Here is a 25,560-nt window from a genome sequence, read left to right as displayed (position 1 = left end):
GTCCATGTGAAGACTGGTCCCAAGCCAGGAGCACTGGCAATTCCTCAGCATCTTGTTTGCAGCATGACTTGCATAGACTCCACACCACAATGAACAAGTCAGAAACTCTGAAAGTAGAGGAGCCACTAGTTCAGGGAAACACAATTCCAAACAGATCTCTTCTTTCTAAAGAGATAAGGCTTTAATGCAAGCATATGCATGTACTCCCAACAGAAGGGTACATGTGAACTGAACATGTCTCACACATGGTATCATATTCCTACATGTTATCTTTCCCATTTAGGCAAGTCATAAGAATCATAATGAGCAAACTTTAGGGTTGCATATGTACTATTTTTTGGATGAGTATGAATAAATCCATCATGCCTACCTTGGAAGGCATGGAATACTTGTTTGTTTTTGTGTGTAGTGTATGTGTGTGTATACACAGGTGTGTGTATGCGCACGTGTAGGGACATACACATGCAGGGTGTGGAGATCAAAGGTTGACACTGGGTGTCTTTCTCTGTTGCTCCCCAGTTTGTGCTTTTGAGATATGAAGTTGAGATGTGCTCTCCAGACAAACCTGAAGCTGACTGACCACCTCACTTAGATTTACGAGCAGCAAGCCACTGGGACCCTCCTGTCCCTGTCTCCTCAGCCCTGGGATGATGGGCATGTAAGCCCATACCTAGATTTTTACACACTTGTACAAGAAGCCCTTTGCTGTCTGAGCCATCTTCCCAGCCCCTTGATGCTTTGTTTATTTTGCCACATCATTACAGATGACTCGTTTTTTAAAAACACACATCATTCCTTATAGATTAAAAGATTTATAACATATATCTAAGTAGCTCTTTTAAAGATTTATTTTATTTCACTTACATGTGTGTGCATTTGTCTGCATGTATTTATGTGCACATGTGTGGTCGGTGTCTGAGGAGGCCAGAAGAGGATGTCAGATCCCTTGGAGATGGAGTTTCAGTATCTGTGAGTCAATGCAATGGGTTCTGAGATCTGAATTCTCATCCTCAAGACTGAGCAGCAAGGACTCTTAGCTGATGAGTCATCATGAGTGGTCCTCCCTACTTAAGTTATTCCTTATTTTTCACCAGGCTCAACGCATACTTATGTTAGAACTCCATCTTTCTTCAGTCATTTCCAAGGGGGTTTTACACGTTCATGCATGATTTTGTATGGTGACAAACAACACGGAGTACAGAGATTGATTTGAACTCTAAGGCAAAATCAGCCTGGATACTCACATATAGTAATCCTTTAAGCAGGGAAAGCCCCAGTGTCCGAGCTCACATGTGGCTCTAAGCGTTTTATTAAACATCATAAATACATCAGATCTGCTCATGAGCTCACAGGTAGACAAGCATACATAGAGGGTCACAGCTCCTTAGAAAACCACCCATGTTCTGTTTCCTCAGCCATAGTAAGTGACACATATGGTCCCTGTCAGTAGCACTCATTGAGAGAGATAAAAATCCTGCAACAGCTAAGTCCAGCCTCTCTCCTGTGGCTCTTTCCTTTGATTTCCAAGATATTAAGTGGCTATTGGCTAAACCCTGTAATTGACAACCTCACCCAATCCTACTTTTAAAAGAAAAAGAAAGGAATGGTCCATTTCAAAAAATATTTTTCTAGTAGATTACATAACCAACCCTTCTTATATTTTTCCTGAAAGCAGTTTTCTTTAATGAGAAGGTGAGAGAGAGAGAGAGAGAGAGAGAGAGAGAGAGAGAGAGAGAGAGAGAGAGAAGCCTAAGAAACACACATGTTGATGCCATGTGGAATTTTTAGAAAGTCAATTTATGTTCATGTTGTAGAACTGCCATTGTTAATACATAAAATTAAGTATATGTGGCATCATCGTAATAAGCGATAGTCCCAGGCACGGAGACCCTTTCTTGAAAAGGACATGACGCAGGAACTGGTTTCTTCAGACCTGGCTCGAATTCAGCGTGAAACGTTTTTTTCCTTCCTTTTTTGTTCTTCCTGGCCTGAACTTTTCTTCTGAGATGTGCAAATACAAGGCAGATGTCTTCATCTCACTGGAATGCTTTTAACCTTAATGAAGGCTCGTAATAAATCAGCACTGTTCAACCTGCTTTCTATCATCAACACATACATACTTTTTAAAGATATTAGTCTCCACAGAGATTATTATAAATAATTAGGGCAAGCTAGAACTTATTAGTATTTTAATGGACACACAGTTGCTGCTTGTTAACTGTCTTTGATATATAGAAAGTTATCTTGTCTAGTTGCCCAGAAACCATAGTTACTAGGAAAGACTTCCTTTTTAAAAAGAGAGAACAAAAATTGGTTATGTTGGAATATGTACACATGCAAATACGCAGACACGCAGACAGGCACACATACCTAAGCTGTTTAAGTAAAGCGGCTACTCTGAGAGTTACACACACATATTATATCAACTTAAAGTCAACTGTAAATTTAAGAACATTTTTGATTTTAAGTTTTTCTTTCTTGATTAATGCTTGAAATTTAAAACTGCCTTTTCAGGGCTGGCACGCCTCAATATGTCAACATTTTAAGCTTTTTCTTTGCTCAGGATTCCCAGGTGCCACTTTCCTCAATAAACAAAATTCAGCTCTCTGAACTTCCCTCATTAATACAGAGAAGAAAAATAACCCAGAAAACTGGAGTCCAAGAGAGAGGTGGGGGGGGGGGAGGGAAGAGGTGGAATAAATAACCTTATAAAATGTGACATCTCGGTGACCTATTTTACATGACTGAAATCAGGCGATAGCAAAACAAGTCACAGCTTTCCACGATCGTTGAATTAGGATGCAGTGAGGATCTGTGCTAGCAGCCTTGCCTAATCTCTGAATCCAAAGGCATGAGGGTTTAGACGAGACGTGTGGCACAGCAAGCTCAGGTAAACTTTTCTAATGGTGACGTCCATGAGAAATTTTCACAAGGCAGACTAACTACACCTGTCTTCGTCCCCAAATGTTTAAAAAGCTCTTTCCGACTTCCAGCTAATCAAACCTACTCACTCACCTTTCAAGAGGCCGTAAAGTTCCATGCACCTGAGACTGGTTCAGAAAGTAGGAGACTTAGACTAAGGGCTTCCTTCTTGGGAGAAGGAAAAGTGAGTCCCCTGCCCCAACTTTGCAGAATCCTTCTGCCACTTGGTCTTGCTGGCAGTTGGGCTACACAGTTGCAAAAGTTGGGACACACACACACACACACACACACACACACACAGAGAGAGAGAGAGAGAGAGAGAGAGAGAGAGAGAGAGAGAGAGAGAGAGAGAGATTATTCATTTTGTGCATGTGCAATATCTATTATTCATTCCTGCATGTGTTCCAGCATGAAGTGTACATGTGTGTATGTGAGTCTTTGGGGCAAGGGAGTCTTTATGTCAGCTCTGCCACAGGATAACATGAAGAAAATTACTTGCTTTGCTGAACCTGTTTTGTCAATTTGGAGCACAGTGCTTAAAATACTCTAAGGGTGGAAGTGAAATTGCCAGTGAATAGCTCAAGGGTGCACAGCTTTCTCTGCAGACTGCCCTGGGTATGCTGCGTGATACTGGTGACCCGACTCTTATTGACCTGTCTGAATTCAGCATTCCCAGCTAGCTCTTTCCCTTTTTAATTACTCCCAGCATAACGTATGTTTTTCTGATTATTACTCCAGGCAGAATGGTTGGGGTTGATCTCAAAACTACAGCAAGCCGGGCGTGGTAGTGCATGCCCCTAATCCCAGCACTCAAGAGGCAGAGGCAGGCAAATCGCTGTGAGTTCGAGGCCAGCCTGGTCTACAAAGTGAGTTCAAAACAGCCAAGGCTACACAGAGAAACTCTGTCTCGAAAAACCAAAAAATAAACAAACACAACAAAACAAAACAACAACAACAAAACCTGTCGCAATTTACCTTTAACTCCCCACGTGTAGCTTGAGGAGGAGATGCCCAGAGAAAAGCCTGATGCTCATCAAGGAGTCAGGATTTGAATCTATGTCTTTAAGCCACTTAACTCCTTCCAGCTGGCTTACTCACTTGTTTCAGCCATTTATTGAGCACCAACTAACTATACGCTAGGCTCAGGACTTCCTGTCTCATTTTCTGAATAGAACTCAGGGGATACAAATCTCTCACAAGAGCCGGACTCTTTCTAAACAGTCACACAACTAAAGGAAGGCCACGCTCAGTGGTCATGGCCAAGGGCAAGGAGCCCAGGTAAGAAGCTAGAAGCATCCAGGTATGGCATCTTGCAGGAGCTTCTGGAGGGCCAGGGACCAGCCCACAGAGGGAAACGTCACGTCAGCCAAGAAAACCAAGGTCGGCTGTGGTCTGAAAGTCATCAGCCACATGAAAACCAATCACAAGCCCATTACTTGACAGTCAGAGATGGCCAGATACGTCCCTGAGGACTTGGTCTTTCTAAGCGATATCATGAGCAAGAAAATCTGTTGGTGAGCAGAGGCAGCTGCATTGAGACTCATCGGGACAAAACACAACAGGGCTATGTGGGACCCAAGGCTGAAACCTGGTTTTATTTTGGTTCTTATATAGATGATCACTGGAAAACATTAATTTTGAATGGCCAGAGTTTCAATTGTAAGGAAAAAAAATCACTATGGTATCACTCTCGGTTTTAAAATACGCATATGCAATCAATAAAAATAAGGCATGTGGCTGAGCTAACATGACTAATAAGGGCAGTAATGGGTTATTGCTATTGCCACCGCTATGACTAAAGCAGACCCCCCTTAAGTGACTCGAAGGAGAGTTAATGTACAGAAGGCATGGTTAAAAGTAGGGTGACTCTGGGAGAAGAAGGCGCTCCCACCAGTAGAACTTCCAGGAGTGCCCCAGTGAAATGTTCATACTGCAAGATCATAACAAGGATGGAGAACCACTGAGTCTCAGGATTCTTCTTGGACCACTACAACTCCGTAGCCATTGAAGGGTAGAGAGGAAACACATGGGGCTGACATAAGCAAGCAAGCCCGGATTAAAGAGGCACCAAACAGACACATTAACAAAACTTGTTAACGGAATCTGAAAGACTTGCGTTCATTTCGTTATGAGGTTTTTAAACTGTGGGATTTGAGCAAGGTTGTGTTTGGGATGCCAAGAGAGTGAAACAGACGGAAAGCCTCCCTTTTGCACGTTTACACTCAGTCTACAGACTAACTGGCTTCCAGATGTGCCCAGCCCTGGTTTACACGTCCTTCGGATGCAGTGCACTACGTCAACGTCAACTACTTTGGAAGAGTAGGTCCGCTGCTGTGTTTCTGCGCGGGGAGTGAGATACGGTTTTGCTTTGATTGCTTCGCGGGTACTAGCAGAGCCATGCTTTCTTCCTGGTGGCCAGCTTCACTCGGGTACAGTCCCTGGACTTGGCATAATTTAAATTACTTGTTCATAGTGAAAACGCTATTTCTGTTCTGTGTGACTCTACAAGTAGACTTACATGGAGGTAAAGCCTTCTGGCCTGTGGTGCCACTCCACAGGCGTGATGGGCCAGTGCCATAAAATAACATTTTTACCCCGAGGAGACTCCTCTAATTTGAATAAGACAAAGCTGGTCTTTCCTTTTTGTTTTAAATTACACATTACAAGTGGAAGGTAGATCTTGGCCTCTGAGTAGATAAACTCAGTTCCTACAGACATTCCTGTTGAAACATCAAAACACCAGAAGCGGGTTTTTGTTTTGTTGTTTTGTCTTTTTTGTTTGCTTGTTTTTACTTCTCCCAGCAGGCCACACTTTCCATGCGCGCCAGCAGCTTTGTACAGAGCAAGGAAACGCCAGCGAGTGTGCAGGGAATGCTCTCAGAAACAGCCTCACTAGTAGGCTCATTTGTTCCTTTTCCTACACAAGTGAACGCAGGCCTGCCGCAAGCCCAGCACAGGAAAGCACCATGTCCGTGGCCAGCTAGCTTACTGAGGAGTTCTTTCTCCGTCCCTATGTTCCCTGCCGCTTCTCGCTCCTTGATGCCAACCGTAGCAAGGTGCAAGAGAACAAAGCGTAAAGATGAATGGCGAGGGATCAGTCTCGGCTCATCGACTGGCTAGCTGCGCGCGCAGCTAAGGAAGGGCCCCTGCTTTCCTAGTACGGAAGCCTCAATAGAAACATCTGAGACGATTCTAAACTGATTTCTTTCTAGAAACAATTGACCATTAATTTTCCAAACCCTTAGTGTCAACATATCCACTGGCAGGAATTTACTCTGAGAAAAAAAAATAATCATAAATATGTACCAAGACTTAGCTATAGAAGTGCTCCTTGCAGCATCATTTAAGATACTTTAATCTCCGGAATTAGTGATTGAGTATATACTCACGCAAAGAATGTCAAATAACCATTAAAAACACCATTAAAAGCTTTCAGTATTTAATAATGTTGTGTGAGTCTATGATGTAATGATAAATTTTTTTTAAAAAGATTACATTTAATAACGTGTTTGGGGCTGGCGAGTAGAGGTTCACACTACCAGCCCTGAACACCTAAATTTAATCCCTGGGAGCCCACATGGTAGAAAGATGCCCACATGTTGTCCTTTGATCTTTATGCATGCTGTGGCACACATGTGTGCAAGTAAATGCACACATGCACTCTCAATAAGTGTACTAAAAATTTATGTATAAGACAAGTATTGAGTATAAATATATATTGAGTATATATTGAGTATATATATATGTGTGTGTGTATATATATATAGGTTTATTGTGGTTATTCCTGTATCATTACACTTAAAGTTACTCATGCATTTCTAGATGTTCCACAGTAGGCATAAATTACATTAAAATTAAAAAAACCATACATATTGCAAAAGTAAAAGAATGAGAAGAACTCCAAAAGAAGAGTAACTGTCTCCCTTTAAGCAGGCTGAGTGACGAATATTCAGAAATGGTGTACTGTCACATTTTAGCTATATAGTTCAAAATGCAGCATGGCCGTTACAAACATGTTCCATTGTTTCTTTAAGAAAACTTTTTTCACCTTGGCAGCATACAGCCGATCCCATCAGATGTTTCACTTTTATTCTTTTCTCCCTACAAACAAAGTTCAGATTTATATCAGTGCCGCTGCTTTTAATGCAGTGGCTGCACCTTATTCGGAGAGCGCGGTGAAATTCCAGCCCTCTCCATTTCACACTTTGCCTTTAGCAACAAGCAGTCTGGGAGACATAAAACCAAGATATTTTCTAAGGGCAAGTAACAGACACTTGTACTAAATATGAAATACCAATGGTACCCCAAGCCAGAAGGGCATTGACTAAAAGGTTGTGAGTAAGCACCCGGTGATTCTAAGCTACTCAAATAGGGCAGCTTTTAAAGTTAGATGTGCGTACCTTAAGTCAAAGAGATATTTACAAAGGACCAGGAACCATCTTCCAAAATGCCCCCACAAAATATCCTCCTGGAAGAGATGTGAATTTGACCTTTGAATAAATAGCATGAGATAAAAAAGAATAATACAGAATTGTCCGTTCTCTTGCCAATGCCTGAGAGGCATTGTAAAGAAAGTGGTTAAAGCACGGGCTGTGGCACTTTACTTCACTTCTGACTCTAAGAGCCTGGGAAAGTTTTACATCTCTCCATGCCTCAGTTTCCTCGCCCATCGAATGTATATTAAAGTCAGCACTGAAATAAAATGTACGAGCCTCACAGAGTTAAAACCAAATAATGTTGTTACTTGTTTTTTTTTTTTATTAAAAAATGTTTGACAAAAGAAAAACATTTTATGGATCTTACAATTTTACTATTTTGAAATTACTTTATAGTTTTTATTTAAAGCTATATACATTGCTGTGAATTTCAAGAAAAAAAAATACATCCTTTGGAACTTTTGTTCAGAAAATAGAGATGAAGTCAAATATTTATTTTAGACTCATGAATATGGAACCAACAAGTTTATAGCTTTAAACCACAGCTTCCAGTCCCATAAAGCATATTGGAGCTTGTACGCTCCCTTCTGGTTTAGCTCAGTCTATTAGCAAACTCCTCTGTCTTCTCTTAGTCGAATGTAGGACCACACCATTAACCACTCTGGAAATGTCTTATGTAACCAAGAAATTCCACTTACCCTTGGTCACTGTAACACCTTCCCAATAGCCATCAAGTCGCCTTTGCTTTGAAAGGCTAACTACCACTGTATGGTACGCTGGCTCCCACTTAGCACATGATACGCAGCTGCTGCTGCTGCTGCTGCTGCTGCTGGCTTTGATGTGATATTGAGCCACACCCTGTTAGCTATCCTAGAGCGGAGTCAGAAACCTGTGAGCATTAGATTGCTCCCATCACTAATATTTGAAGAAGTAAGTTTGTGCTATGACCCTTAGATTTCAATACTGTCATAAGTGTTTATTAAAATAGCAAATGTGCCAACACAGTGCAACAAATACTTTCTCTCTCTGAACATGAAAAATGTATGAACAGTTTACCAGTTTTGCGGGTTAAACTGTCAGAGAGCTATTGTCTTTTTGGAAGAGGTAACTTCAATCAAGAAGACGGTTCTATCAGCCTGGCCTGTTCTGTTGGTTAATGATTGAAGTGGGAGGGCCTAGCCCACTGTGGGCAGTGCTAATCCTCAGCAGGTGATCTTGGAGTGTATAAAAAGCCAGCTGAAGGAGCCATGAAGAGCAAGTCGGTGAGCAGGGCTCCTCCATGGTCTCTGCTTCCGTTCTTGCCTCCACGTTCCTGCCTTGAGTTCCGACCTTGACTTCCCTCAATGAAAGACTATAAGGCAAATAAACCCTCTTCTCTTTTGTCATGGTGTTGTGGGGTTTCCCCGCCCCCCACAGCAATAGAAAACAAACTAGGATACCAATAACAAAACTGGTCTCTGCAAAATACAAATGTGCTACCTAAACATTAACTAATTGTTCAAATACTGAAAGCATTTGTCATCAAGGTAAATTAAAATAACTCCTTTTTTTTTTTTTTTTGCTTTTTGGGTTTTGTTTGTTTGTTTTGTTTTAAAATGCTTTCTGGGAAGATAGCTTCATTGGTAAAGTATCTGACACACCAGCATGGAGATCATGAAGATCTGAGTTTGGGTACCCAGCATCGATGCCTGATGTGGTGGCATCTGTAACCACAGTGGTGGGGGAGAGCTAGGGCAGAGCTACGCACATCCCTGACCAAGAGTTAGCTCCAGGTTCTCTGAGGAACCTTGTTCCTTGTCTCAAAAAACTAAGGTGGAGAGCATTTGAGGAAGGCACCTGATACCAACTTCTGACCCACACAACACAATACACATATGCACACACACATACGTCACATATACACCACACACTCACACACATACATAATATACCCATCCACACACAGACACAGCACACACATCACACACAACACATGCTCACACAGACACAGCACACATATGAACACATATCACATACCACACACACCACACACACACAACATGCATACACATCACACACATCACACACAACGTTCCCAGTATATACTTTCTTAAGAAAATTTCTTCGTTGCAAAAAGGCTCTAGGGAGAAAAATAGTTTATTCTAATGTATAGTTACTGAATGGTTTGGCTATATTTTGAGGATGAGACGTTGCTGTGGCTTGATTCTGAAATATCCCTCGTAGGCTTCTTCTGTCTCATTGCTTTGTCATCAGCATGTGGAGCTTTTTGACATCTATGGAGCCGTTAGAAGGTTGAGCCTGGATGCTGGACGTAGGTCACTCAAGGTCGGCCTTCCACGGTTCTATCTACTGCTGACTGTGGCCTGTACACTGTGTTTCCTGGCTCCCCGCTGTGTATAAGGCTTCCCTCCCTCAGGCTCTCACCACCACAGATGCAGCCATTCCACGTGTTCAGGATGATGGACTGAAATCCCTCTAAATAATGTGGGTTAAAAAATAATCCCTTCTTACCTTAAGATGCCTCTGTCAGGAATCTTGTCACAGCGACAAGAAAAGTACTGATACAGATGTGTGTATCAATATTGCTAAAAACAAGGAACACTAAAGATAAGCCCCACCATGGCCACAAGGTGACAGAGAAATCTCCTATCATTGTCAAAAACTTTACGGTGGCAACTGAGGCAGAAGGAGCAATGGCCTGAAGTCCAAGAGGCACAAAGTAAAAGAAGATCCTAGAACTAAGTCCCACGGAGACAAGGGTATTGCTGTCTGCTTGTTTGCTGTGCCCCAGAGTGGTACATGGTTGACACTCAGTAAGCGTTGAATGCACCTGGAGAGAGATCAGGACGATGAGGAAGATGAAGAAACAAAAGAATTTGTGATGGATGGTGCTGGAGTCCAGAGGCGCACTGACAACGGCTAGCTCCCACGGGAAGAAGGCGGTAGGTGTTTGAGTCAGCGAACTGTACATGAAAGGAGAAAGGAGCAGCAAAAACAAAGCCACAGAACAGGATGTTGGTAATTTTCTGTTCAAAAAAAAAATCCCTGTGTGCTGTATTGACTGACTATTTATTAGAGCCAGGCTGACTTGAACTCTAGGATTTAGTTTAAAGTGTGAAAAATGGGTCCTACTATTTTCACTACTTTATTTTTTAAATTTTTATTGGTTTCTTTAAGAATTATGTGTTTGTTTACTGGTGTATGTGAGCAGGTGTATGGGCATATGTTTGTGGAAGGGGAGCTGGCAAATAGGCCTGAAGAAAGGTATCAGGTGGCCTCTTTTCTCTCCACCTATTCACTTGAGGCACAGTCTCTCCCTGAACTTGGGGTTTGTGGTTTTTGTTTTGTTTTGTTTTTATCAGCTAGTTCTGAAGTCAGGAAGCCTCACCATACCTCCTGCGTCTGTCCGTCTTGAGGCTGGGGTTACAGGTGTGCACAGGCCACTTGGCTTGTTGCATAAGTGCTAGTGTGGTGGCCTCGTAACTGTACGGGAAGCACTCTTAGCTTCCAAGTCATCTCTCCAGGGCTCAGTTCTCTACACTTTGTATCTGAAAAACCTAAGGTTTTAACAAGAAACGCATCTACCTAGCTAGGGAGGAGTGAAGCATGCGTGCAGGCATGCAGCTCTCAAGCCACATCTCCTGAGATCCCAAACCATTCTCACTGGGTAAAAGGGGACAGACAGGGCTGGCCACAGTGACCAAAAAGACTTCACTGTACCAGCTACCTACAGACTAGACACGGACTTCCAGGCCTAGGACCTTCTCTGGGCCCCAAAGACAGTCTTCAGCTGAGTTCCCCATACTGTGAAATAGACCATGCTCATGACAGTGCATCAACAGTATCTCTTCGACCCAAGAGACCTCCATCACTATAGAGTTTAAGAAAGGTCCCCAAATTCCACACAAGAAACTAGCCAGACAAGCTAAGCCCAGGCAAGCCACTTAACCTTCCCTGATCTCTGTTTCCTTGACTTAAATGGGGAGGAAAGGCCTGGTGATCTCTAGGGTCCATTTTAAAATTCAGCAAGCATTTTATAAATGTCAGTAGCAATTTCAGACAAACTGGAATCACAGAAATGGTATAATGAGTAGCAGATGTCACGTGGACATTCAGACATAATGGTTCTTGGAAACATACGGGTTTTTTTTTTTTGCTTCATTAGTGACACAGGAAGGCAGGGTCCCCTGTGAAGATTTCTTTTTAACAATCCATACCTCTTTAGCCTAAGAAAAACGCAGAAAAGACTTGTGTTGTATGAAAAATGGGAAACTTACACTTAATATCCATTTTTTTTGTCATAAAACACTGTAGCTTTCTGCCTTAATTATTCTTAAGAATCAAGAGGATAAAATGTTTTACTGGAGAAAGGTTAAGGCCAACAATATCATTAAGTAATTGATCTCTTGCTTAGACAGGAGCTGAACCAACTGAAAATGTCTATTTCCTGGCTTTTTATGTTCAAACAACACCATTTCCTGAGTAGAAACTTGCAAATGAAGCACTTCCTAATTTGAGAGGAACATTCTAGAAATACACACCCTTGTATTTCTAAGCATATCATCTAATGATTTTAGTTTCTGTCGCCCTAGCATTTTCATGTCCCATGATGAATGTGAGAGAAAGTAAAAGATTCTTTTTCTTTTTCATTTATCCATTTGCATTTACTCTTCACATTTGGAGTGTCTATCTGATGTTCTGTTCTTTGTCTGTCCAAGCTCACTCTTATGAAATGAGCTTTTTCTCCATGTAAGGTTATTTTTTTTAACATAGCTTTTTAAAACTTTTATTTATTAAGCTATAATTTACAAATAGTAAAATGCACAAATCTTAAGTTTACAGACCAATGAATTTTTTACATATGTATATACCATGTTAACCACTGCCCGGATTAGGATATAAACCATTTTCATCACCCAGAGCTCCCTTGCGTACCTTCCTAGTCAATATCCCTCAGCCCCATGGAAGCAGCTAAGCATTATGATTTGTTTTCATGGATTAATTTTACCTGCTCCTGAAATTCATGAGAACGGATTCCTCCACTATGGATTCCTTTGTGTCTGGCTCTTCCAAGTAATGCAACATAGTTTAGACTCATCTGGGTTGTATAGGCATCAGTAGCTCAGATGCTCCTTATTGTCGAGGACAGGCATACCTAATAGTGTGTTCACTGGGTGTTTGGACTGTCTCCAAGGACTGGACTGCAGCTAATGAGGCTGTGACGACGCCCCTGGAGCAGAGCTCCTTGCAGGTGGATATATGCGCTTGCTTCTTTGGTACACGTTAGAAGGGGAGCTGCTCAGTCTTAGGGTGAGTGGCGAGTCTCCTGTATGTTTTTATTAGCAATGTCTAAGAGTTGCCATCCTGAACATCTTTTGCCTTTTCTTGGTACATATGCATGAGATGTGCAGGTGAGGAGGGGAGGACAGTTACTTGTGTATGCAGAGAGTGGGCACCTCCTCCAAAGCTGCTGGGGGGCACTCTACCCCTCAAACATCAGGGAAAATGATCTCTGAAAACCTGATGATGTTTTCAAAATTCAGATTTCCAACAGGACATGCCACAGCAATGACCACAACAAACAAACAAACAAACAAACTTGGCAAAGGCGGCTCACATCTCATCTCTTCTCTCAGGCTCCCAGAGTCTGAAACCCCACAAGCCCTGTGACTACCCTCTGCCTGGAGTCTGGCTCGTGACTGCCACCCACAGAAGTCCCAGTTGTTTAAATGCTCAGCCCTCTGTTGAGTTGCTCACATTTCCCTGATTTACAAGATCTGACCAGCGCGGGGTTGAAAGGGTGCTCTTCACTCAGCCAGATGACAATAACCCTAGAAAGCATATTTCCACAGCGACACTGCCCTTCCCCCTCCACGACCCACCACCCAGCCAGCCGACTCCCCCCCTCCTCCTGCTGTGAATCCTTAACACACCCTGGGTCATAGTCATGTCGTTGAAAGCAAACCCTTATAATTCTACCCCCCAAACTAGAGAGAGAAAAATGCTGAGGGGGATTCAGGAGATTTGTCTCCTTATACATCTGCCTCTGATATAAGGTGACCCATCGCCAGAACTGGAAATTTACTCATGCATTTTGACATAAATCTGCATCTGTAATTATGAGTCATAATGATCTTTATAGGCTGCTCTGAGTTGGTGAGGAAGACTTACTGTTATTGACAAAGCATTGACCTGAACATTAGGATGGAGGAAGAGCTAATTATGTTTTTTTCCTGAGGAGTAGGACTTTGCCTCTAGTTATGAATCACTTTGAACCGGAGCATGTGTGGAATGCTTTGTCTTCTCTGAAAGCTAATATGACTGAACCTCACAAATACACCCTAGCTCTTTGCACAATTACAGATGTGTAAAATTTCAAACCATGTTCTAGAGGCTTTGAGAAAAAAAAAATCATTTTGGAGACAGCAATCAGCATTAGCAAGGTAGCTGAAGAGGCCGATCTGTGTCTTGTGGAATGCAAGTTGCCTGAGATGGGTTCCCAAATCTGAAAGAGCAGGGCCTGTTCATGACCGGGCATGCTGGGCATGCTGGGATTCAAACATGGAGTTACCGTTAGCTTTGCTAGAGCTCCATGGGGCTGCCTACTGTGTATGGGCAGCCCAGAAAATGTGCTCTTTAGAGCTAAGGGAAGGCTAAAGGGAGCTCTAAATCACAGCCCTATGGTGCTTGCGTGTTATTGGCAAGTCTGCCTAAAAATAGAATCTCATTACTTTAATTCTACAGTATTCTTAGGTTAGCCAACCTTTATTATTAATAACGGCATTTCACATTTATATAGCACTGTCTGCTCAAGAGAACTTCACAAATTATACACATAAAACTTCCCCACCATAATGTAACAAGCTACGGGTTAGGAGGGTGGGAGGTGCCCCTCTACCCCTCCTCCCCCCCCCCCATTGGGGACTGAGGAATGTCACCAGGTGGCTCTAAACGAAGCAACCCTTGAACTCAAGCCACTTGCCCAACTAATAGTTTAATCCTGTGCAAGCGTGCCATATTTTTCACGGATCATTCGTAAGGCTCCGAGGACAGCCACAGCTACTCCAAGATTAGTAGGCCACATTTATGATACCCCTTATGTTTATCTATTCGGGCCTCAGCTGGATCTTGGAAATCAACTACCACCACAATAAGAATGTAGTCTTTCCCTACTCCCCAGCCAGCCAGGTGGTTCTGAGGGGCCTCTCTGCAGGTCTGTGAACACAAGCGCTATTTAGAATGGAGGGGAGGACGGTACATCAACGATCCACCTTGAGCTCACACTGAACCTTTACAAAGGTTGTGCGGACAGGAGGGTTTAATAGCTATGTTTTCTGGATAAATGCGGAGCGGGTGTGCATAGATTGCCTTCAGAGTGTAAGTGATTTTAAAGGCCAGATTCTAGTTTAATAGTGTAGTTGTATAACTCTGTGTGTGTGTGTGTGTGTGTGTGTGTGTGTGTGTGTGTGTGTGTACTCATATTGGTCTACAAGCAAAGACATGTAAGTGGATAGGATAGGAATGCTGGTATGAGAGAAGGGAAAAGAAGAAACGACAGAGACAGGGCGTGCAAGCAGTGTGGTAGCAGTCCGTGGTCAGCATGCCTGCAGTCGAGTGGAGGGAATTTAGGGGTCCTAATCTCTACACGTCTGTGGGATTAGCATTAAAGGCAGAGCAAGGAAGGAAGCAGCCGAAGACCTGCCATGGAGAGCAGCCATGAATCAGGCACCGTTGTAAAGACCTGGATTAAAACAACAACAACAATGAGTAAGACACAGTTCAGGTCAGCCTGCATCCCTAAGAGGCAAGTGAAAGGGAGCCTCAGTGGGCGGAGGAAGCATTTTTATAAGAACAGAGCACATGGCCACCTACAGGGCTCTCAGGAGGGGGGCACGGACAGGTCTTAGGTGGGCAAGATATACTTCGTAGCAGAGGAAAGAGTGAAAGAGGAGAGAGTCTCTAAAAGCATAGGAATCAACAGGTTCAGGGGCTGCAAGGCAAGAGAGTTTCGTAATCCTAGAACCAAAACAAGGCAATGAGACTGGAGTGTGTCCAGGAAGCCGGCCAGTAGGAAGAAGCAGAGTCCAGGGGAGGGGTGTGGCTCCATCCTGAAGGCACTGACCATGACAAATACACTATTGGGGGAAAGAAAAGGGCCTGCTAGAAAGCCTATGTGTCTGACTGAGACAGGAGTGTGTACGAATCTGTCTTACAGAGATGAAGATGTGCTTGACAAAAAGCCAGTCTGTTGGCCTTCACTTCCATCACAACAGCTGGCAATGTTTACACAGCAGTGGATGTTCCATCCTGGGGACCTTCCAGAACTTGGCTGTTCCACAAGCCATCATCATGGTGGCCTCAAGGCTAAGGGAGGAGATTTCCTTCTTACACAGCTGTCAGGGAAGACACTGTGGCTGTTACTCTGGGTGCAAAGCAGGAAATTTTGGGGGGATTATTATGGGCTGCTCTTGCCCTCTTGGAAAACTAGCTTCCAGATGCTCATTTCCTGGGGCTAATAAGTGTTCTTAACTTTAAAGTGGAGATCAGGGAAGGATTTGATAAAGGCAATATACCACAAGAGCTAAGAATAAGTCCTGCCTATTAGAAAAGAATCTCAATAAATGTTAGCTATGTCCGTCTTCTCGGGGCTCCTGTGAGGCAGACTGTTTAAGCATATTTCCTTCATTCTAATATACACATCCTGGCTCCAAAGTGGCAATTCTTCTTTGTCCACTAACTTCCAAGGATATGTGCAAGTTTGGGTTACAAGTCCAGTGTTCCAACAGATGTTCCCATCACTCAATATAGTGCTAGATTTCTGAGGTGTTTTTTTTTTTTTTTAACTTGGAGATTTTTGAAAGTGAGAAGAACTCATCCCTTAACTAGAGTTTGATGAAATCATGTTCATGTGACGTATGGAATGCCGGAAAGACAATTGGCAACAAAATTTTGCAAACCATCCATTTTAAAAATAAATCTCAGTCATCTCTCTCAATTCTGCAAGTTCTTCCTGAAGGAATCACCTGGAACGTAGGCAGAATGAATGTGAATATGTTAACCATGGAATTATCTGATATGCTTAAATATTGGTAGCAGCTTAAGCAACTCCCCAGAGTGGTGTCAGATTCATACTGATGTATCCAATCCATGGAATGTTAGCAGCTGAGATATGGGGTCCACTGGGAACCTTCAGAAGGGCTCTGTGAGAGTTCAATGGAGAACACTTTGAAAGGACAATGTTGGGGCCTTTCCAACACAGATTACTTTTGAAAGGGAACAGATTGAAGATAAACTAGTTAATTCTGCTCAAATATAAGAAACATAACTAGGTGGCCCTTCAGCTGTAGGTACTAAGCCCCAGTACTGCAGGAAGGATGACTTCACGCTTCCTGTAAATGGAACAGACTAAGCACTGGACTTTGAAGACAGCAATCTGTTCTCTTATTCACATTTATAGTTTTCATTTTGTTCTTCCATTAAAAAAAACCCAGAAGGTACCATTACCTCATTTCTCAGATAAGATAGCTAAGTTCTGAAGCAGTGTGATTGGTCCGTTTGATGGTAAGGGCGGTCAAGAAGTGAGCCTGAAGATTAGAAGGCAGCTACGGACCTCATAAACCTTTGTGCAACAGCGCCTCTAACAATAGTAAAGAAAGCAGCTTGAAGAAAAGCATTTGGAGTCTGAAGCAGAAACTACCATGTTCTACAGACAATTCCCAGAATAAGCTGAGCAACATTTTCAACATAGCCTTTTAGGGCATAGGGTCCCTTACTCTGCCTCTCGATAGCAAGTCTTTGCCAAGTTGGGAAAAAAGACAAGCAGTGGAATTGGTGGGTGCAGTTTGTTCCTTTTTTTTTTTTTTTTTTTTTACCAGGAGGAGGTCTTCTGCAGTGAAGGGAGGGTTAGAGCAGAGAACGGGGTTCAAACACCTTAGACACAGGGAGATCAGAAACAGACAGTCTGAGAACACGGAAGAACATGACTGAATTTGCTGTAAGAAAAATATTCATAACAAGTGGATTCATTAGCACAGATGTATGAACTGTCACTTGATGAAATTAAGTGAAGCAAATATTTAATGGTGTGAGGGTGAAGAGATTCAATTAAATAACCAGTTTCCTTAGAGTAGGAACATTGTTTTTAAAAAATGAAGTCATCTCCCATGACATATGGCACAATCCCTCAGTGACCATAATGTCTACTTATCAAATTCAGAACTTATTTTCAAGCAGTTTGTTGAGCCAGCCCCTCCCCCACCACACACACACACACACACACACACACACACACACACACACACACACACACACACACACACCCTCAGCAGCCGTCCAATTACTTGCCCCTTGTACTTTACAGGAGGGACAACCTGGTCAGTCCACAGCGAGCAAGGCTCATTTTGAAAAGAAACCCACTATGAGAAAGCCCTTGCTTAGTCGCTGGCAGCCATCAAGGCTTGGCTTCATCACATCCGGCAGGCACCTCTGCCTTTTTATGCACAGTAGTGCTGTTTCTAGACGTTTCAGCAAAGACTTCCTTTAGTTGAGTTTGAAACAAGCCTGATTTTTCCTTCCTTTCCCATTTCTGTTGTTTTGGTAGTGTTTTTTGTTTTTTGTTTTTGCTAAAATAGGAATAATGGAAGTCAGGAATATTGTTTAATCTTTTCTGTTCTTAAATGTTAAGGCTTCTTTTAAAAGGGTGTTTACAAGTAGTTAAAGCTCAGTTTGCTGGATTAGACTCTGAATGTCATGAAAGGTGCAGAGCCCAATGAACATCTGAGAAAATCTGCATCTCCAGACTGCTCAGACAAAAAGCTGTTAAAAGGAAGACACAGTGTAATTGAGTAATGTCTCAGTGTCTTAGAAACCTCCCTGTCTGGTGAGCTATTTGCATGCATGCATGTGTGCGTGCACGCATGTGTGTGTGTGTGTGTCTTTAGAAAAATAGGTGAGACATTCTTCACCCCCTTCCCTGCCTTTGGAATCTTGGAGGTTGCTTAATCTCAGGTGAACCCTATTCACACTTCCTGGCAATCTTAGCTATCAGTGCAAACCATTTTACTCATGGTATCACACTGCCAGTCAGCAAGCAGGGACCTAATTAGCTCTTGGCTTTAATGGCAATAGTTAAATTTACATTATTAATTTAAATATTACAGACTCTGTGGACTTGAGCACATAGCTGACATAGAGACGTAAAATGAATAATAAGGTTCTGAAAACACCACGGTCATTATTGCTGTCACGTTCAAACTTTCAGCTGTAATGGTATCAATTAAAATTAGAATTCCCAGAAAAAGAAAAAAAAAAAAGCTTTGCTGGGTCTCACTCTTGTTGTGAGAGCTTCTGTTACACTTAATGAAGGGTTGAGATGTTCCAGTTATACTTTACAAAATGCCTCGGCCACATAGTTCAAGAGACACAATTACAGTTTCAAGGATATGTTTGCTTTGTCAAAATACCAGTGATATGAATGCAGCAAGTCCCTCCTTATCCTGTCCGATGTTCCCGATTCTTCCCGGGGCTGCAGTCCTGCAGTGGCTCTGCAGTGTCAGACCTGTTTGCTTTGCAAGACAGATGAGACTTTCAAAATGAAATGTACCTATGACTGTTTGCTACTATATATATAAAATGTCTCATTTGGTCTCATCTGTGATTTTCCGAGAGGAAAATGTTTCCAGGAGCCATTTATCTCAGTCCTGAAGGTATGTAGCGTTGAGTGACCATCTGAAAGACAGACTCAGGATCTTTTCTTAAAGGGAAAGTGCCTGAAAGCATTACTCATAGGAAAGCGTGCTCCATGTGGTAGATGAACAACGTGGAATAGCTTTAAAAGGAATGAAAGGGTAAATATGAAAAAAAAAAACAGCCTGAAAATATGAACTCCAGAGGTTTTTATTTGGGGGTATGAAACCTTCCATTTGAGCTCATAAAATATTCCATATTGCATTTATGAAAAACTACAACTGGTAACAAAGAGAGACAATAATGGTTTTCAGACTCGCCCCACGGTAAGCCTTTCAGTCCTTTCCTTCCTCCACTAGCTCTGTACTTGAGGGAACTGGCTTTGCACTTGCCTGATACAGGACCCCTCCTCGGTTAACCTATAGGTGCTGTGAAGGATTCTCAGCCCCTGAACTCTTCCTTTATAGACATGGCACTTAGTATTGATATTGTTGTCATTGGTTATTTATTTGCCTATGATCAGAGATGCTAATTTCTTCTATCACATAATTTCCCTGAGGTCAGGTTCCGCATGCTAATTTTTGTTACCTTCCTGGCAATGCATAATACTTGGAAGACTCACTCTCATGGTTTTTTTTTTTTTTTTTTTTTTTTTTATACTGAATGAGTTAGAAATGAACTGACAGGAGGGGTGACGCCATGGCTTCCCATCAGGATGAAAATCATTTTTGCTTTGGTTGCATAAAATGAAATATTTCTACTTTGAAGTGCTTAACAATTATGTCTTCATTTATCTGGACTAGAAATGCTCTGAGTTCAGGCTATAGGTGGTCTTGCTCATCAGTGGAGAGACACTGTGTAAATCTGTTTCCTTCATAGCAAAAGGGGGGATGGTAATGGCCTCCCTGATAAGGTTATATAAATGAGAACCATAGCATCTTCTTGATAAATCATAGAGCCTAGAGAATGTAGCAGGGAGTTGGAGAGTGCAGTATAAAGGATTGTGACAGTTAATAAGTGAAGTTGCAAATGTGTTTGACACCACATTACAGTGGCAAGAAGGATGAAATCCTCCAAGAGCACAAACGGTATTGGAGAACAAGAACGTGTAGTTCTTCCTTCCTTCCTCCTTCCGTCTTTCCTCCTTCCTTCCTCTTTCCTTCCTTCCTTCTTTCATTTCTTCTTCCTTTCTTCCTCTTTCCTTCCTTCCTTCTTTCCTCCTTCCTTCCTCTTTCCTTCCTTCCTTCCTCCTTCCTTTCTTCTTTCCTTCCTTCCTTTCTTCTTTCCTTCCTCCCTTCCTTGTTTCTTCCTTCCTTCCTTCTTTATTTCCTTCTTTTTCCTTCTTTCTTTCTTTTTGTTTTGTTTTCTTTTTTTTTTTTTAAACAGGGCTTCTCTGTGTAACCTTGGCTGTCCTGAATTCATTTTGTAGACTAGGCTGGCCTCAAACTCACAAAGATCTGCTTGCCTCTGCCTCCCTGAGTGCTGGGGTTACAGGTGTGAGCCACTGTGCCCGGCTGTGTAGTGCTTTCAAAAACAGGCGCTGACAGTGGATATTGTCTTCAGATGGTGGTTTAGGATAGTTGTCAAGGGTGCAGACTTTGGAATTTGAATCCTTGAGCTCAAAGTTGTGAAAGCAATAGTGTCAGAATTTTAGAATCCTTGTGAGGATTAAATGAGATAATCCACATAAAGCCCTAGCACAGGGCCTGGCCGTAGATGAACCTCAGTAAGAGTTAGCTATTATCAGACAGCAGAATCACATGTAATTCATTTACAGCTTATGTGTATCCACAGCTATGCTTTGTATTGTTTTATAAAAAAGAATTCTGTGTATTTTCATTTCTGTGAGACAAGGACTCACCCTTTCAGTCTTTAAAAGCCCTCATGGAACCTGCCCTAAGCATTTTGGGCTAACTTTGGACTCTCCAAATTCATCAATGGGTCTGGGTTCATATTCAAAGAAGAGTAAAAAAAAAAGAATCATTGTATAAGTTGTCCTTCCTCAACAGGATTTAGCATGAGTGTGTGTAGTTGCTGTTTTCATGCCAGGAAGTGGATAAGGTCTCCTGGATTCTCTCAGATGAGGCCTAGCAGCCTTTCTAGTCACGTGGAGTCATCAACAGGTCCTATGCAAAGTCCTGTTCAGTGATAAGAGCAAGAGCTGCTTAACAGAGCTTTGAAACATGCCCACAGTGCTGGGAACTGCACCTGATGTGTCAATCTTATCTTACCAGAGCCTCTAACGTGCTAAAATCCTTATTTCCATCTTACGGAGGATGTTGCTGAGGCAAACCATGGATACCATGGCACCATGACTTGAGCCCAGGTCATGAAGTTCCAAACTGTGCATACTTAATATCCTGTAACATTGCCTTGGGGGATGCTTGCAAGGAAAGAATTCAACATTTTTACAACTCTGAGACTGTGCTAAATGCGTTAAAATTTTGAGGGGCTTTCAGACCTGGAAATAGCCTCTATGAAAGCGATTCTAAGTTGTTCCTTCTGGGCCCCTATTTCTGAACTGTCCACCCCAGTCATGCAAAACCACAAACTTCCAAAAGACTGGGCAGGGCAAAGGGCCACCTCTTTTTTCCCTTTGTCATTGTCTTCTGTTGCCTGCCATATTTCCAGTGTGCTAAAGTGCACAATGTAGAGAAGACATAGCAAATGAACAGAAGAAAATTTCTGACTTTTCAAGTTCGTAAAGGACCCATCTGGTTTCTTAGGAAACCCTGGCCCCGCCAAAGCCGAGATACTGAAAAGAACGGGATTTCCACCACGCCATCTTTCCAGATGGAAAAGGGCTTTACAAATAATGGGACTAATGCAGTCCCTTCACGATGAGTAGATTTGTCACTGCAGCTGTTGAATTCACTCTCTGAGGCCAATGTAATTGGGGATCCAATAAATAACCCCAGTGTGCCCACATGGGGCCATGCTGCTTAGGAAAAACATCTTAAATAAGCAGCAAGTTGATGTTTACTGCCTTGCTCTCTTTAATCCTTGAGACATGCTTTGGAGAAAGGTGAGAAGTACCATTGCTTTCAGGTTTTTTGATGAAGGAGGCCAGGCTCATGTGCAATAAGGAACAAATCGGGTGATCTTCAATTGTGTTCTGGCCTGCAGCCATTTGAACAACTCATCCCACAGTGATGGTCTAGGCTGGTTCCTGCGTCAGTTTTGAAATACGATCAGCTTGCTCACCTGTCACCTCAGGTGGGTTCACAGGTGTCCTCATTTGATGCCTCATACGTGTCCGTTCTGACCCTTGGCCACGTTGAGGAATTTCCTCCTTTGGCTGGGCACCTCTCTGAGCGCTATGTACTGGATGCTTCCTTCGTACCAAGCTGGTGTCATTGTTTCTTGAGCCAGAGTTGGCACTGAGAATGGAAACTAATGGGAAAAGGATGTGTATCTGAGCCCACACCATGCTATTCATGCCAATGGGTACGTGGCGTGTGGCACGTAGAAGGATTTAAAAAAAATGTGAACTCAAGTAGTCCTCAAGGAATTGCTTAAATAGAGCCTGAAAATTGAGTATGAGAAAATAAAGAAAATCATAGTAAGGAGCCATATACGTCAGTCATCTCGTACAGCGTAAACCTTTGTACAGAACTCCTTTGGAAATGAGAAGCCACCTGATCTAACCTCAGAAAACTTCGAGATAAGCCAAACACTGATTGTGGGGAAATAGACCTCTCCAGACAGGACGGAACCGTTCCTTATAGAGTGGTGGGTAATGATGCTGTGGCCGTATCTTCAAAAGTCTATGCGATGCTCCTTAGTTCTGGTGCATCTTATGTAGGATTTACAGTGTCTGAGGGAATTTGCTAGTGCTTCCTCTTTGGGCTTACTATGTGAGGGACATAGGCACATTACCGATAGCGTGACTTTGGCCTTATACAAGAAAGGATCGCCTTAAACATGGCCAATAACCCAGCCACACGAGTGCTTTATTAGTAGTTAGTCCTCTGATTGGCATTAATCAGTACATATTTTATCTTTGGGATTACATGACACACACAGCTCAGTATTCCTGGACCTCTTTGAATTCTCTGTGATTTTAATTTTTTTCTCCTTTGGCTATTTTAGTGGTGGTATTTATGAAAAAGGTACAGAAGTCCTCCAACAAGCAATGTGCCGTCTCTTATAAATGTTATGTTAAGGAGTCTAAAATCTTGTTATGAACACAGGGGCTGGGTCCACTCACTTTTTCAGCTTTCCTTTCTCTGTATCGAGACACTTGCTGAACGCACTGTTTGTTTTGATGTAGACTATGCTATTTATAAGGAGTCTGCACGGAGGAAGAAAACACAGGCAGCATTGTTCAAGGAATCATTAGAAGGAGTTATTTCAGATAATAATGTAATTAGATGCTTGTAGAAAGAAATGTAAGTATTTCTATTTTGGGATTTTTCTATAGGAACGTAGCTGAGGCTAATTAAAGGAGATGTCAACTAATTTATTGTGTTCAAATTTATTGTTCAACCAGATAATACATCTAAAATTATGAAAACCCAGACGATGCCAGTCCCGGCTCCAAAGCACTTCTTTAATTTGGGCTCAGATTAACACTGTTCATAGAGTAATGTACTAAAATTCTAGTTTTGTAGAGCTTTCTAGATCTTAAAAGGAGTCAAAGGCAAAAGAGAATATCTCACAAATCTGCCATGTTCAAAGTATTCACTCCAAAAGGGAAGTCTTTTTTCTTTTTCTTTTTAATCCCCAATTTATCCTGACAAAAATTCTCTTGGGCTTTTATTTCAAAAGATGAAAAATGAGCCACAGCATCCATTGGTGTGTGGTGACTATTTATCTGTTTACACCCATCCATGTGATTGCTGGAAAAACCAGATTAGGCTTTGAATGTGAGCTGAAGGATCTGTGGTGTTCACCAGCACATGGTCCTTACAGGAGAAATAGGTTAAACACAAAACAGAGTTTTACAAACCATACATTGTATTTTGTGAACAATAATCTGAGGCTGTTTTTTTAAAAGGTAAAACATATGCACATGGTTTTAAGCCTATGCTTAAAAGGGCATGCTGTGTGTACCTATTGCACAGCAAATCAATTCGCAGTTTGCTGTTTATCTCGACCCCAAAGAATTCCCAAAGTAATTATTTAATAATAGCCACATTTAAATCTATATGAGTAGTGTCTACCTGAGAAACATCTATAAACCTAATTTTGATTCAATAAAGAATATTATAAGTGCACTGGAAGATCTTTCTAAAATAAAATTCAAATGCAAATATTTTTCAAAGCAAAAGGCTTCTATAAAATTAATAGTAAACAGAAATGGTTCCCACTTTGTATTTCTTGGCTTTGATAGCTTGGGTTCTTTTTTTTTAGAGGGTATGCACCTGTAAGAGAGTTTATATACAGCAGCCGCTGTGCTGTAATCAGAAAGCAAATTCATTTTTGAAAGAAAGTGGGAAATACACAGTGGCATACACGACACTTTTACAGCTACATCTGCACAGCTCAGGGAAAAGTTTGCAGATACATGTGCAGATCACATTACAAGGCTGTTATGAGAGAATAGAGTTGCACCTTTGATGGGTATTATAGTTGAGTTAAAGGTCCCAGGTCAGCACTGACTGGAGCAGACTGGAGCCCCAGGCATCCTTTATGCAACCGCCTGAATTTTGGTCCTTTCCATGAAGTGTCCATAGATCCATTAAATATGGGTAACACACATACACACACACACACACACACACACACGCACACACACACACACACGTGATAGGGGTCTGCTTTATTTCTGGCTTTCACCTTTGTGATAGAAGTTCACTGGGTTCCACAGTGCTTCCAGGACACCACAGAGAGAAAAGCCACTTTCATGAGCAGCAAGTGATTTCATTCTGCTAATGTCCAGGTGATATGTGAAGCCCGTTATCACATCACTAATGTGGCGGCAGACATTTCCTGGCCGAGCCAAGCAAGCTCAGATGTTTGTAAAATATGTGACTAGCACAGGCCACCCATAGAAACAGGCCTCTTTTTCTCCTGGTGACACTGAACACTGAAAATAAAAGAAGAACTAAACACACACACACACACACACACACACACACACACAACCCTGCTTAAGGCTTAAGGTTAAAATTTTCAAAAGAAGACAAAACTAAAGCCACATCAAAGATCACAGGAATCCTGTAAACAAGAGTGGTGGGATTTAAGAAAATGGTTTTGTGGAGTGTCTGCGTTCCAAATTCAAAGAGTCCCATGTTATCACAGAATGTCAGGCACATGCCAACTAACTGCCACAGCCCATCAAAGGGACAAGAATCTGTCACATCCACTGTCTACAGCTCACTGTCCTAAGGAGGATGCCTCATCACACACTGGGACCACCGTAGAGGTCCCCAGGCAGACAATGTGTCCTGCGAAACTAACTCAGATTCTGGCAGGACAGGGGAATCCGTTCAGAGATGCATCAACTGTGGTGAAATACAGAGACAAATAGACTAAACACAGTCTCTGCAGTGTGACTAAAAATGATCACAGC

General features: G+C 42.2%; 1 long non-coding RNA gene across 3 annotated transcripts in view; it reads right to left on the bottom strand.

The window, feature by feature from the left end:
• LOC311606638 overlaps positions 1-25,560 on the bottom strand; it is a 168,900-nt gene that overhangs the window by 107,128 nt on the left and 36,212 nt on the right. The window contains exons 3-5 of one of the 3 annotated variants that reach the window (XR_014782378.1): positions 6,971-7,023; positions 3,126-3,167; positions 3,016-3,087 (exon numbers count right to left, since the gene is read on the bottom strand). The exons of 1 other annotated variant lie outside the window; for it this stretch is intronic. This is a non-coding gene — a long non-coding RNA (uncharacterized lncRNA). The remainder of the gene's footprint in view (positions 1-3,015; positions 3,088-3,125; positions 3,168-6,970; positions 7,024-25,560) is intronic. One more of the 3 variants, XR_014782379.1, reaches the window with a different exon arrangement.

This window comes from Acomys minous (assembly GCF_964271855.1).
Source record: "Acomys minous genome assembly, chromosome: 10".
Taxonomy (NCBI): Eukaryota; Metazoa; Chordata; class Mammalia; order Rodentia; family Muridae; genus Acomys; species Acomys minous.
The sequence above is the reverse complement of the archived record's forward strand: the minus strand, read 5'-3'. Positions and strand labels throughout refer to the sequence as shown.